Raw genomic sequence first — 13,987 nt, 5'->3', positions numbered from 1 at the left:
TTAATCATATTTCTTTTGTGAATTTATACAATTTTCATCTCAATTCGTTGACACGAAATAACTTTCCACGATTTTGTTTCTTTTATTTTCGCTGCGTTATCGATAATTACAAGTGGCAATTTTGCAAAGGAGTGTATCGCACTTTCGTCCTTCGTCTAACGACATTGGTCCGGCTTTCGCTGCCGTTAGCGCCTCTTGAAATTCGTTTCGGTACAAACCGGTTCGGTGCTTCATCGTGTCGGCTGGCTTGCACTTTCGCACGATGCCACCTTCCCTCGTCAGTGAAATTATACCGATCTGACCTATACACGCTGTTTATAGCTGATGTAGGTTTCTCGCTGCGCGAGATCTCACACGAAGATGCAATAGAGAAGATGAATTCTAAAGAAACACACGACATATAAATTTTATTAAAAGATAATTTTATTAAAGACGTCGTTTTTATATAACCAATTTATATAAATTTATTGCAGTTATATAACCCGTATATAAATATTGCCAAAAATTGTATTATTTTGTTATATTGCTAATTATTGTACGTTACATTATATTTTGGAGGCTAATTATAAGTATCTATTTTGTAATTTCTTTCTCATACCGTCTAGATTAGATAATATAAAAGTTAAATAATATTCATTAACCTTTTTTGAAATCTATATGAACGAAAAAATTAACACTAATTTTACTCATGATTATTCATTAATCTTGATACTTTATCATATTTTATTATCTGATTTTGGCGAAAAAATTGCACCACGTGGTGCATTTGCCATCTGTAATACTTATCTATATATTTCCATAAACATATGAGGTTTCAGAACCCCAACTGAGGAGTTCACACACGTGTCAACGAGGCTTTATCGTTCTTTCTCTGTCGTTCTTCAATGCTTGTCCTTTTCCTCAATCTGTGTCTCGTGCTGTTTATCCTTTTCCTTCTTTAGTATTTCTGCAGACGACTTGGCACGTGTTTGATTCATGTGCTTGTAGGAATTAGGAGCCGTCTCCCGTTTAGATCATACAGTTCTAATCTTTCCGTTCGTGGAATTGTAATGTTTACGCACGTGACCCTACGTGATACCTATTTTTGTTTATATCTTAATGTGATATTTAATTAATAATATTATATGTAATCTTTTAATTGTACGCACTTCTTAATCGTGCAATAGTCACATACGTGGACTGTGTTAAATTCTTAATTATTATCTGACAATAAAAAGAATTTTGTAACTTATTATTAATATTAAACATATATTTCTTATTTAGGTAATTATTTAGAATACGGGTTCTGTTCTAGAATCTTAATAAAGATGTACTCATTCGACGCGTTTTCACTCAAAATGAAAGAATCTGACAAAAAAAATGCGGCGGTCGGCCTCGTGAATCGAGATATTAAGCGTAAAAGTTCGATAGATGTTAAGATATCTCCACTCGATCTATCATCTACAGCGCTATGCATACATTTTGCATTAATTACACAAACTCTCTATTTTACAAACACAAATTCTCTGCTTTAAAAACACAAATTCACTGCTAATGCGATGAATTTGTGTGTTTGAAGCAGTGAATTTTTGTTTTTATAACAGAGAATTTGTGTTTTTAAAGCAGTGAATTGTTTATAAAGCAGTGCTTTTGTGTCTTTAAAGCAGGCTTTTGTATTTTTAAGGTAGTAATTTTGTGTTTTTGAAGCAATGAATTTGTATTAATTTTTAAAGCAGTGAATTTGTGTTTGTAAAGCCAAGAATTTGTGTAATTAAAGTAGAGAATATTTATTTTTAGGAATTAATTGATGTTGGACACGTGACCACCGCAATGAGCTAGAGTGAGACGTATAGTTTGTTTCATTGTAATCTATTGCACTATTTCAGAACTAATTTAGAATTCTTCGAAAAAGAATACACCTTACGTATACATAGCGTTACAGCGCGTTAGATATCTTAATTACTAAAATATCAAACTTTAACGTTTAATATCTCTGTTCACGAGGCATTTTTTTTGCCAGATCCTTTCATTTTGAGTGAAAACGCGTCTATTTTTATTAAGATTCTAGAGTAGGTATTCTAAATAATTACCCTTGTTTATACGTATATTTTAAAAATTCTTGTTTTCCAAGAATGGAATAGATAAGGCTTATATGACGCATAAATAATTACGAGACCTGTTATCTTTTTTAGATAAATTAAAAAATGTATTCCTATATGTCGCAACGTTAACAATAATAGTTTGAAAAAACATTAAATTTACGAAATGTACCGTCTATTCTAGAAAAGAAGATTCCCATCAACGAATTTCAATGAATTACTTTTATTTCTTATAAAGAGAGCTGTTAAAGCTCCGAAAGGTCCATGAAACACAAAGCGTTTTATTCTGACGCCAAGCATTGGCAATCAGCTGATCTGTTCTAGCGAGGAAACGTATTCGTTCTAAACGCGCGATGGCAGCGCCGTGAACGTTGCTGCGAGTGGAATCGCGCGCGCACCACACCTATACACCACCAACACGCGTACCGCACTGAACCTGCCGAGAGCGGCGGCGGCGGTGGCGGCAGTTCAGTTCCGATGTTCCCGCGTGATGGTACGTTGACGATCGAGTGTGCGTCCGAACGTGTTTTCGTTGTCGTTTGACCCACCGCCCACGTTGGGTCTTACCGAAATACTTCGGCTGCGACGCGTTATTGTATTATAACAGTGATCGGTGTCACGCGAATGCCGCGCGAGTGACTGAACGTTTATCGTGTACATCGACGACGTCCAGATATCTCGGCGTTGATGTCCGTTGATCCTTCTTTAAACAGCGCTCCAACTTCCGTTGGTGACCGTGTCACAGATATACATGGTATGCCCGAGGGATTTTGTGTTAGATTCAAACGTAAGCGCTTTTGTCGCGCGACTAAACGCACGATTTAGCGCTGATACTTCGTGCCGCGAGACGTGCCGTCAATTGGAGTGAACAGGTGCATCTTAGCTTTCATCGTTGCCCTGCGTATTTGTATAGGTATCGCGTTTTAGTCGAATGAAGTTGAGTGCAGTCCGAGGTCGAAGCGATAATGTGTGTAAAATGAGGATCAGATAAAAGAATAACATATTAATTAAAACTTGTCATATATAATATATATCTTATGAATTATATTAAAAACACACTCATTTTATTTTTTTTTGGTATTTTATTACTAATTAGTTATTTCTCTTTCTCTCTCTCTTTTTCATATTGTTTATTACGTTATTAGACTTTTGATTGATAACTTATTTTATTGTATATTATTATACATTGATTATTATACAGTTATGTCTTACTTTTTTTATTCTTTATCGATTTTTCCTCTATGCTGGTGCAGTTTGGAGTTCTTTTACATTGACAACTTTTTATAATATTTATAATATTTATATTTCTGTGGTAAACAATACAATATATATTGGACCACATTTACAGTTCACTTTTATCAATAAATGCGTACATTTATTGATAAGAATGAGGTATGAATGTGGACCTATATTTTTACAGTACAGTTTTTTTTTATATTATAACAAGCATTTTATTTATTTTGTGCCAACGAAAACATAAAAAATGTCTTAATATTATTTCAAAGTAAATTAGTATAATTAATTAATATTATTTCAAAGTAAATTAGTATACCATCAAAGAAATATCTCTAAAACAATTCTTGCTATAAATAAGATCATGTTTATATATTTAAGTAATAAGATACGAAGTTATTGTTATCAGATAGTGAAGAAGATATCGCAGTTCATTGTATGATTAAAAAGTATCGCAAAGGATCGTACTATATAATATTACTTATTTATATACATATTAAGTAATATATAAAATATAGACAAGAAACTAGAGATTTATTACTGCACGTATTTAAATACTATCTATAATTCCGCGAATGGAAAAAATTTTGAACTGTAAATTTAAACTTTAGTAGAAAAATTCATGGATACACTGAAAAACATAAATATCTCATAAATATTTGTTTGAATAGTTTCAAGTAAATATTTACTACTAAATGTAGAGATATATTTATTTGATACAAGAATCATTAATTTAATTTAAAAATCATTTTTTTAATTGAGTAATATTTACTTACTATAAGTAAACGTATACTTAGTATTATTTGAAGAAATATGTTTATTAACTGTTATTTTATTTCTATTTTACTTTTATATATAGTTAGTACAGGAATATATAGTTTAGCTTCTTTTTCTCTCATACAATGTCTATTCCTCTTTTATCTTACAATATTACATCGTGTCTCGATCTTTTCCGCGAATGTCGCTGCATGTTCGGAGTCGCATATGCTTTCTTCCTACGCGGGAAAGAAAGGGTGTTCACAGATAGTCGCGCATGGAGATTAGGCCGATTAGGTGCGGTTGTGAAGGTTCGCCGGCTGTCGACCGGCTTGCGCACGCATTCGGCAGAGAATCCGCTCGTTCGAGCTTGTTTACGCACACCCGCTGCAGCTGTTAGTGAAAGAATAACGATGCACTCGACTCGCCGCGCGCCGCCGGATTGTATGGTCGAGGAGAAGCGACGTAGGTGCTTTATTGCGAATTTTTCCAGGCAACCTCTCGGCGAATGTTTCTCTACGGGGTGACCGAAATAAATCGCCACTCTTGCGAGCCTTACGAAATTTAGAGTGTCTACGAATCCGGATGTGGATCAGATTTCTTTTAATTTTATTTCGGTTATTCATCCGCGAACATTTTCGAAAATTGCGTTCAATTTCTCCTCACTGTCTCTAATATGATATCTATGATACGTTTCCATTTTGAAATGCTTTGCATTTATTTTTTTAATCACGGGATTATCACGTGATGGCAATTTCGAGGGAGGCAATATCGCGGAATTGATACGATGCTCCGGATACCATCAATAATTAGATTTAGCTCGCGAGATTTTGCGGCGCAGAGAACGATTTCGTGCACCGTGAACGAGTGACTTTTTCGCTTTGAACCCGATCCTTCTGTTAGTTGTCTGATATCGGGATGGTTGTCTATTGTATCCCGGCTTCGTCTTCTGGCAACGTATAAAAACCTGTTACTCCATCACGCGACGTCTCTTTCCGCATTTGGTCATTCGACAAGTGTCAACCTCTTGTGTGTCATTACGTGATGCTATATAATATCGCAAAAAGAATTAACGAACTCTCTTAATTAGATCGTCTGTGTTAGGGTCGTCCCACTTAGCTGGTAACCCTTGATTCATTAAATTCCGTTGGAATATCGAAAATTCTCATTTAGAATTTATTTACGAAGATATTTTACTTTATTAATAAGACAGAAAAAATTTTAAGATAGAAAGAACTCTTTAATCAACTGTAAATTTATCGCATCATTAAAGAATGATTTTGAAACAATCTATATTCAGATCAATTTCTGTAGACTGTTTATTAGATTACATACATCGATTGCTACAAATATTTATTGGTAGTCATCGGTATTAATCGACGATTAATGTATTTAAATTATCTTTGTTGCGTATTACGTACATATTCATATATATTATGTACGCAAATAATTGGCGAATATTATGGGACTGAGCAAACATATAGACAATATTTGCATTATAAGATCTATCCTCGTACGATTTCCATATTTGATCTCATATAATGTTACGCTTAACAATTAGCTATTATTGCCTCAGGCTTTTATACACCTACGATAAGTTAGAGAGGAACAAGCGAAATGAGACAAGAGTGAAATCCAAGAGAACGAAAATAACTTTGCACGGCATCACTGTTATATTGCGAGCTATGCAATGTGATATGAATTACAGATATTAAAGTATTCGTTTTATAGCCATTGCACACACGCATCACTGTGAAAGACGTAACAATGACTGACCACACCTAAACGACCCTGACAATGCGCCACTCGACAATGCTCCGTCTAGACAATTCTGTCTACATAAAGTGCACTCCTACTCCTTTCTCCATTATCTAACGTCAAGTTTTCTTTACTTCCGCGGAAAGTTTTCCGAAGAAATTTCTCTCCTTGCCATCTTATAAAATATGATTTACATAGAAGATAATATATTACAGGGAATTTAATTAAAAAGAAAATATTTGAGTTTAATATTTCATCCCTGCGGTCTGTTCAAATGTACTATACGATTAAAAAGCTTCAAAAAAATTAAAAATTAAAAAATGTTTATAAAAAACATCTTACATTAACAGATGAAGTCATCAAATATCAGAGAAAAAGGTTTTTAAATTAAATATTTGGAAATTATATTTTAGGCCAAATAGATTCCAGCAGAAAAGAGACACTAACAGGATTATTTTATAATTACGTTTTGTAAAATTCTAATAGGTTTAATCAAAAAATTCGACCACCAGAATTCAATTCCATTTTCCACCAGAATTGTTATTCAATCCAACCAGACCATTTTTTTTTCAGTATACATATGCGCGCGCGCGCATGCGTGCGTGCGTGCGCGCTATTTCGTTTCGATTGAATTATTAAAAGTTGATCATAGATTTTTTTTCTATAAATGTAATCTTTACTTATCATCTATTAATGCTTATTATAGGTCTTTAATTACGAGATTTTGTTTTACAATTTTACGATCTCAATTACACTATTATTATAGATTTTTTAATCGAATTTTAAGAAGGTAAATCTGTACAAAGAGAATTATTGATTAACGAGGACTGATAAGATAAATAACTTTCCCACGATCATTCTCGCTATCAGCACTTAGTACTGTGATTTGATTGTAGAAAGGTAATACTTTTACGTAGCGTAAACTTTTCCAAAATTCGTCTTAATATCTTTTGGTAATGATATGTTTGATTGAAGAAAAAGAGATTTAATTATCCCCCTCTCCTCTTTTAATAGAATAATAAGATATAGCTCTATCACAAATATGTACATACCTGTTTATATCACAAATAATAATTTGTATATCTGTCACTTGAAATTATTTTGTACGACGTAAAATGGTGATTATGTTGTTACACATGTATCTATAGAATTGTTTTTTTTTTCAGTGGTCTCTTTTTGAGCCTAAATAACAGACTAATATATTGTGAAACAAGCAACTAAAAGGTATTTTATTGTATCGACGCACAATTACGAAAAAGTAAATTTTTCATTATTCAAATATCCATTCAAGAATTAATTATTTTTTTCATCGTTTGTTGTAATGTTTATTTTACACTGTATAACACTGATGAATTGTTCTTGAAAAATAATGTATAGAAAATTGTTTTCACAAAGTTTAATAAGCTTCGATATTGATCCGTCAAGTATAAAAGCATCGTTACTCGCTCAGATGAGTCATGATTACGAGTGTAGCGTCATTCTGTTGTTAAAACGTCTCAGGAGATTGATTACAGAGTATGCCGTTCGCGGAATTGTTTTATATCTTGTTCACCGTGAACACGTTGATGCAACATATACTTGCATATATCCACTAATAAATATGCTTATATGTAGAACGGCATAAAATATATTTTGAGATAAAGCACATATTATGACGAAGAGACTCGATATCTGATTACGGTGCAATTCTTTTTATCTTTTGATAGAAACATTAAATAATTTTACAAACTATCCATAACGCATGTTTAGAGATAACGGTTTTTAATAATAATAATCATGTAGTGTACACCTGTTTAATTAGAAGCTTCAATATCCCGTTAAAACTAAGCATTGGTTTTCACGGTATTTCGGCGTATTTTCTTTGCAAACTTTGTTTTATTATTTACTCATTTAATAATCGAGCGGTGCGGTTATTCAATTCGCTTCGATATATACGATAAAAGCAATTAAATCATTGTACACGTCGCTGCGGAATGTAAATGGCCATATCTGAAACTCGCGATATATGAATTCATTTGATAGGCGTATCTTTTCGTTTGACATAAAATGTCGCTTCATCGTCGTCGTCGTCGTCCTCTTTATCCTTGTCAACATATAACGCGGATCAATTATTACCCCGCACTCGATAATTAAACACAAACGTTTTAAAATGATACTCTTCCACCGGAAGCGAATGAGTATATTCTAGTGACCAACCGTCCCAAATTGGGAGGGACAATCCCAAATTTTAACCCTTCGTCCCTCTTTACAACGCGTCCCAAATTTTATCCCATATTAAGACCGTAATCATAAATTGTCCCTCTTTTTTAAGAGGTACGTCCCAAATCCAATTGTGGCGCTATAAACGTCACATATTGAACTGCCATCTAGTAAGTGTATCTAGTAAGTGTATCTGATATCACTAAAAAACTCAAAAATTATTCGTAAAATACATAGCGTACAAAAGTACAATTTTAAAACAAAGTGATACATTTTTGTGATTTCATAACTTGATGCAATTTTGGTTGTGACTTATATGATGCTATTAATTAAGTGTTATCAGTTGTTTACCAATGTAATAATATAATGTTCATATTTCATTAACAAGTCTAAAAAAATGTTTATCTATTAAAACGATTAATATCGATTTTTTTTAATGTCCCCTTTCCCTTCTCTACACTGAAAAAAATGCATGTAATTTTACATGGAAATTACATGTACGTATATGACTGGAAAATTATCTAAATTACATAAATATGCTTGGAAATTTACTGGAAATTGTAAATTTCCAATCATATTTAGGCAATTTTCCAGTCATGAACATGTAATTTCCATGTAAAATTACATGCATTTTTTTCAGTGTAGGAGTTGGTCACTAGAGTATACATATCATGACAAGCCCGATATCTACGCCTGTTAACGAAAGTTAATACTTCAGCGCATTGAATCCTTGTTATAGCGGTGTCGAATTATCAGACTGTTCTGCTCTCCGGATTTGCTCTCAACTGCCTCTTTTTTATCACGATCGTCCGATCAACGAAATTATCACGGTCGTTGCATCTCGTCGTCAAAGCCGATTCAGCGAAATATTATCTTCGCTCGGCGTCAGCTTTCCTACTATTGCGTCGGGATGAATTTATTTGACGGCGCTCTCATTGACAGTCATGAAACGGTCGACGTCACGAAACGTAACGTGAACTCTGCCTGGGGGTCGATCGGTCTCTTATACCATCGTGCGTTTCTGCACCTGGCACACGACGTTTCCCTGGCCTCAATTTGCCTTCCGCTCTTTCTCTCATTCCCTGAAAAAAGATAAAACAAAGAGTTAACGTTTTTATAGTAGTTTCATTTTTAATTTGAAGTAAAAGAAAGTGGTAAAATAATGGTAAATAATAAAATAAATATCATGTTTGTTCTTTTTCTTATTAGTGATATATCTAAAATGAAACTTCCGTGTCATGAATAGTTGGACACATCTCACCGAGCGTCTCACATTTCTGCAATTAATCTTTCGTTTTCACCTCTTTTTGTTTTTTATGTAATAATAAATATCATTTTTTTCTTGTGATTTTGTGGTCGTTCTTTTGACATTTGGTCACCGACTCTGTCGATTGCTGGCACAGACGGCAGGTGTGGATCTCTTGACGACAAAATTCGAGTCACGTTTCAGCAGGTGTGGTAGAGGACTTTTAACGATGCGCGACTCGTTCATATTTCGTTCGAGGTCTCGATAGTGAACCTTATCAACAACTTCGAAATTACTTTCGATAAAAGATTATGCCTTCAGATAGCGATACAGTTCGAAGTTTGGTAACGTCGAAAAGCGGACGAGATAAGTCACGCGTTGGAGAGCTATTTCCTCTTTTCGCAGTGCGTTCACGTGGCACCAGATAACAACGAACGAAGCCGGACGTCGCGCTCGTTGCTTATGTCGCTTTGTCTTAATTGCCGAGAGCGTCGCCTTTAGTCAGCGAAATTCGCCAGTTCCGGCAACTACGCGTGAGAATGTTATGCACTCTCAGCTGGTGGTAGAAATCGGGAGATGAGAAATTTATTAAGTGAAAGTTGTAAACTAGAACCTTGCATCTTGATCATGTTATTCGATTACAACCCCTTTGTTGCTTCTCCGAATTTTCGCAGCAATGGCGATAAAAGAGCATAGCGAAATCTTAATCATCTTAGTCGTTTTGGAAGATTGAAACTTTTACTTCAGAAGGCGAGCGGTATCACGCACTTCTTTTCGCTTTCCCGCGGACGTGTTTAGAGTAGGATAGCACGGCCTTTCAGTCTCCAGACTGCACTGGCATTTATTTCAGTTTGGCGACCGTAAGAGCGAACTCTTTTGTCAGTGAGCTCGTCGTCGAGGGAGCGCGGGCGTCCCTCAGACTGCACGTAACGCATATTAAAATTAACTCCGCGTAAAACACAATCCCTCGTGGTGTACCCCATTCAGAGCGGCTCAGCAACGTCTTTGTGCTTGCGAGAAAGAATCTCGAATCCCTGACGAGTGCGTGTGTCGGAAAGCCGCGGACGTTAACGTCGCCGACAAATTAAGGACTCCTTGGACACGGACTTACACGATTCAAGGTATCCGGAAGGAGGTAAGTTTGAAAAAATTTTTTAATTATATAGCGAACGTTCTCCAAATGGTTCGATGCATCTCTCTTCACAAAGCATTCGTAAGGACAAGAAGCAATGTATTATTATTTTATATAACGAAATGTCAATTAATCGAAGATTATTGTTAATTACATTATCATGTTGTATTTAGAGATCAAGAATATTTTATGGCAAATGACTTACATCAATTTTTTGGACCATAAGCTTTCCTGTGTTAATGTTATATTAAAAATCATGAAAAGATATTCTCTGCTTCATTAAATAAAATTGTTATTTTTAATCATCTATTTAATTTTTTCGTATAAATTGTATAAATTAAATTAATTTAGTTTTAATAAATTTTGCAATTTAATTAAATTAAGCAATATTAGCATCACTGTTTTTATATAGCGCGGAAGATACTTTTGAAAGAGTTTATGTATCAGATAATTCACGCATTATCGATTTATCCGATAAATTCTCATAATGACACAGATTGCCAAAAGGACTTTGTCATTTAGTATTTGAATATACAATTAGTATTTGAATAATGCCTAAAGGCACAGTGAAGCCAAGTGAAGAGATGACGCGTGCATTAATTACAATAACACCGGCGACATAGTTAATTGTTAATGGCTTTGTCCATGGGACCCATGATCCACTTACCCCGTTAAAACTTGTTCTGGCGTTACGTCCTGACGAGTCTAGCCGATTACAAGCAAGTTAATCGTGTGAGGCCGCGTGCGTTATCGCTTTAGCACATATAATCGCGAGTCCGGAAATTGCAGGTACTAATATGCCAATGAGAACGACGATGGTGATGAACCAAATCGAGAAAGATTCTATATAACAATTACGAGCGAAATATTACCGCGTCAATCATTTGTTGCCTCCACGTGTCTATTACGCTCATATTTTCGTTCGCGAATTATGATTGATTATGCTCGCAATTAACGCAAATAACGTAAATAACGAGCTACGAATACGAAACATATACATGCGCGTGTTTCGAGACCTGTGAAATCGATCTCGTTTAATTCATGTTGCTCGTTCCACATCATTTTCCAAACTCCGCCGTTGTATCGGATTAAAAGTATTAGGATATTACGAAAATTTGTATTAGAATATTACGAAAATGTTTTACATAAAACGGAATATCAAAATTGCGAATTTCAGTTTCAGCTTATTTTATACATTGATATTGCAGTTGATTTATTCTCACGCATTATGACATCATCGCAATATATTGCGCGAAAATTACAGTATAATTTAGCAGTATAATGCATTTCCTCACGTTCGTTGTTTCGCTCGTTCTATCTCTTTTAATAGAAAAATAGAAGTTACGAACGCAATATGCACGTTGCACAGATATCATTGACGTTTTACTGTTGCGTATATTCGTATATTCTATAAGTAAAGCATTATGATTTTTACGATTATCTTTTACGGGTACTGGTAATGCAATGGTGATAAGACCTACTGTGTGAGATTTATGTAATCCAATATTGTGCAATATAGTTGCAAATAACATAGTATCAGGTATTGTAAGAATTTTATTACGGTAAAATTGGATAAAATGGTCAATTTTTAAAATGCAAGAAACATACTTCTATTTTTGTTATTTTTTAATAGATATATTATAAATAAATATATTATTTCACTGAAGAGACCTTAAAGTAATAATAACTATCGAAAAGATAAACTTAACACTATTATAAAAATATTATAATGTATTCATTGACCATTTCATATAATTTTTAGGAAAAAGATGGCTACACTGAAAAAAAAGATTGGCTATTATCCGCAATGTCAGTATAGAATTTCGATAGGCTAACCCAACCAAAAATTGGCTGCTGTAACCAATTAAAAATGCTATGCCATATTTTACCATCTAATTTGATGCAGCAGCTAATCTTTTTTTTCAGTCATGTCTTCTATATGTATATATAATACTCGTTTACCCTATGCTAATTTTTATATTATCATGGGATGATCTGTAAAATCAATACTGCTAAAAGATATTTTTTTAATAATAATTATTTGTACTAAAAAGTACGAAATACATTCTTATTAAAATGCAGTCCACATTTAAATAAATGGTTACAATTACTAGAAAAGTCATGTTTAATTAACTACATTGGCCATTCTATGCTGATAGCTCAACAGTCTCGTTTTTATGAGATCTAAACTATATGGGTTTTAGTTGTGATGAATTTACATAACGAAGTAACGCATAAAGCATACCCGTGCGAAAACACTGAGGAAGAACACGAAGGAAAGCTTTAAAGCTCTCTTGTTTCACGAAAGCACTTGGTTTAAGCAGCTTATGAATGTCGCATTTTCTCTCTTTGATAACAGAATTGCAAATTCTCGAACTTTATAATACCCACATAGGGGAGTGTTGCCGAATGCGTATCGATTGCCTAAATTTTGTACCTCATCAATATTTTATATTATTACTTAATATAAGCACTCTTGAGTAACAATAATATAAAATATATGAGAAATGAGTAATATAGACAAAAATATAATAGCCTACATCTTGTTTTATAGATGTTAGCGGCGTTTTAACAAATCAGGTACATCTGATATTAATTTTTAATCAACTTATGTAGCTGATAACAACGCGCTCATCCAATTTTATTATAAATTTTTGTATTTTTATAAAAGAAGATTTATTGTAAAGTATTTTATATTCACTGTATATGCATATTTGCAACTATTGTAAAGATTAAATCGATATTTTTACAAAATTCAAGTTTCCTAAATCGTATCATCAAAAGATAAGGTTGATAACTGACAATAATAAAACTAATAATTGATATCAATATAAATATTAAGTGCAAAAATATATTGTATAAGCAAATTTTTTTTGGTGTCATTTGTTTTTTTTATTATTGTTATTTAATAATTATAAAATATTTGATTTTCTTCAATAAATTATTAAAATTAGGTATTAATTAAAGATTTCTTTTATTAATCTTATATTTTTAATTGTTTTTATTCATAAATTCAATACTTTCAAAGGAAATACGATAAAAAATACTTATAGGTACGATTTAGACGACCGGTTTTCTAAATCGTTATACCTTTTGCAGCATGGTACAAAAAGATATATAACAAATTAATTTGTTATTGGTGAAAAGTTAAACATGTAATAATAAGCGTCCAAAATCTCAAGCTACAATTTCTAATGTTCATTTGCATATAACACAGTGCCAAATGGAAAATATAATAAAAAATAGGTTAAGTGGTACGCATTCGGCAACTTGCCCCTATATAAAATAATTTTTTCATATTAATTTAAATATAGTTGATACATAATTATAATTTATAGAATTAAACATAAGAGCTTGAATTATATTCTGACTTGAATCTTGATATGAAATTTTGAAACCTTAAAGAAAAGTAACAACTCAAACTTTCTTGGTCGTAACTTGGAATTATTTATGATTTCTGAGGAATTTTCTTCACATTGCATTCGCATAAAATACTCTTATCGCGTCTCGCGTTACAGTTATATATCTACCGCACGTTCTTCATGCTCTACCCGCTTTTTTCCACTGTGTTTTTCTTTCGCCGCA

At 33.3% G+C, this 13,987-nt stretch overlaps 1 protein-coding gene across 3 annotated transcripts in view; it reads left to right on the top strand.

The window, feature by feature from the left end:
* Positions 1-13,987, top strand: part of raskol (Ras GTPase-activating protein raskol) — a 350,704-nt gene that overhangs the window by 210,725 nt on the left and 125,992 nt on the right. The window contains exon 1 of one of the 3 annotated variants that reach the window (XM_018446326.1): positions 10,031-10,405. The exons of the other annotated variants lie outside the window; for them this stretch is intronic. The gene's annotated coding sequence lies outside the window, so the exon portion shown is untranslated. Of the gene's footprint in view, positions 1-10,030; positions 10,406-13,987 lie in introns of those variants that run through there. 3 annotated transcript variants of the gene reach the window in all.

The sequence above is a fragment of the Mycetomoellerius zeteki genome, unplaced genomic scaffold (genome assembly GCF_001594055.1).
Source record: "Mycetomoellerius zeteki isolate Tzet28-1 unplaced genomic scaffold, Tzet1.0 scaffold179, whole genome shotgun sequence".
Taxonomy (NCBI): Eukaryota; Metazoa; Arthropoda; class Insecta; order Hymenoptera; family Formicidae; genus Mycetomoellerius; species Mycetomoellerius zeteki.
The sequence above is the reverse complement of the archived record's forward strand: the minus strand, read 5'-3'. Positions and strand labels throughout refer to the sequence as shown.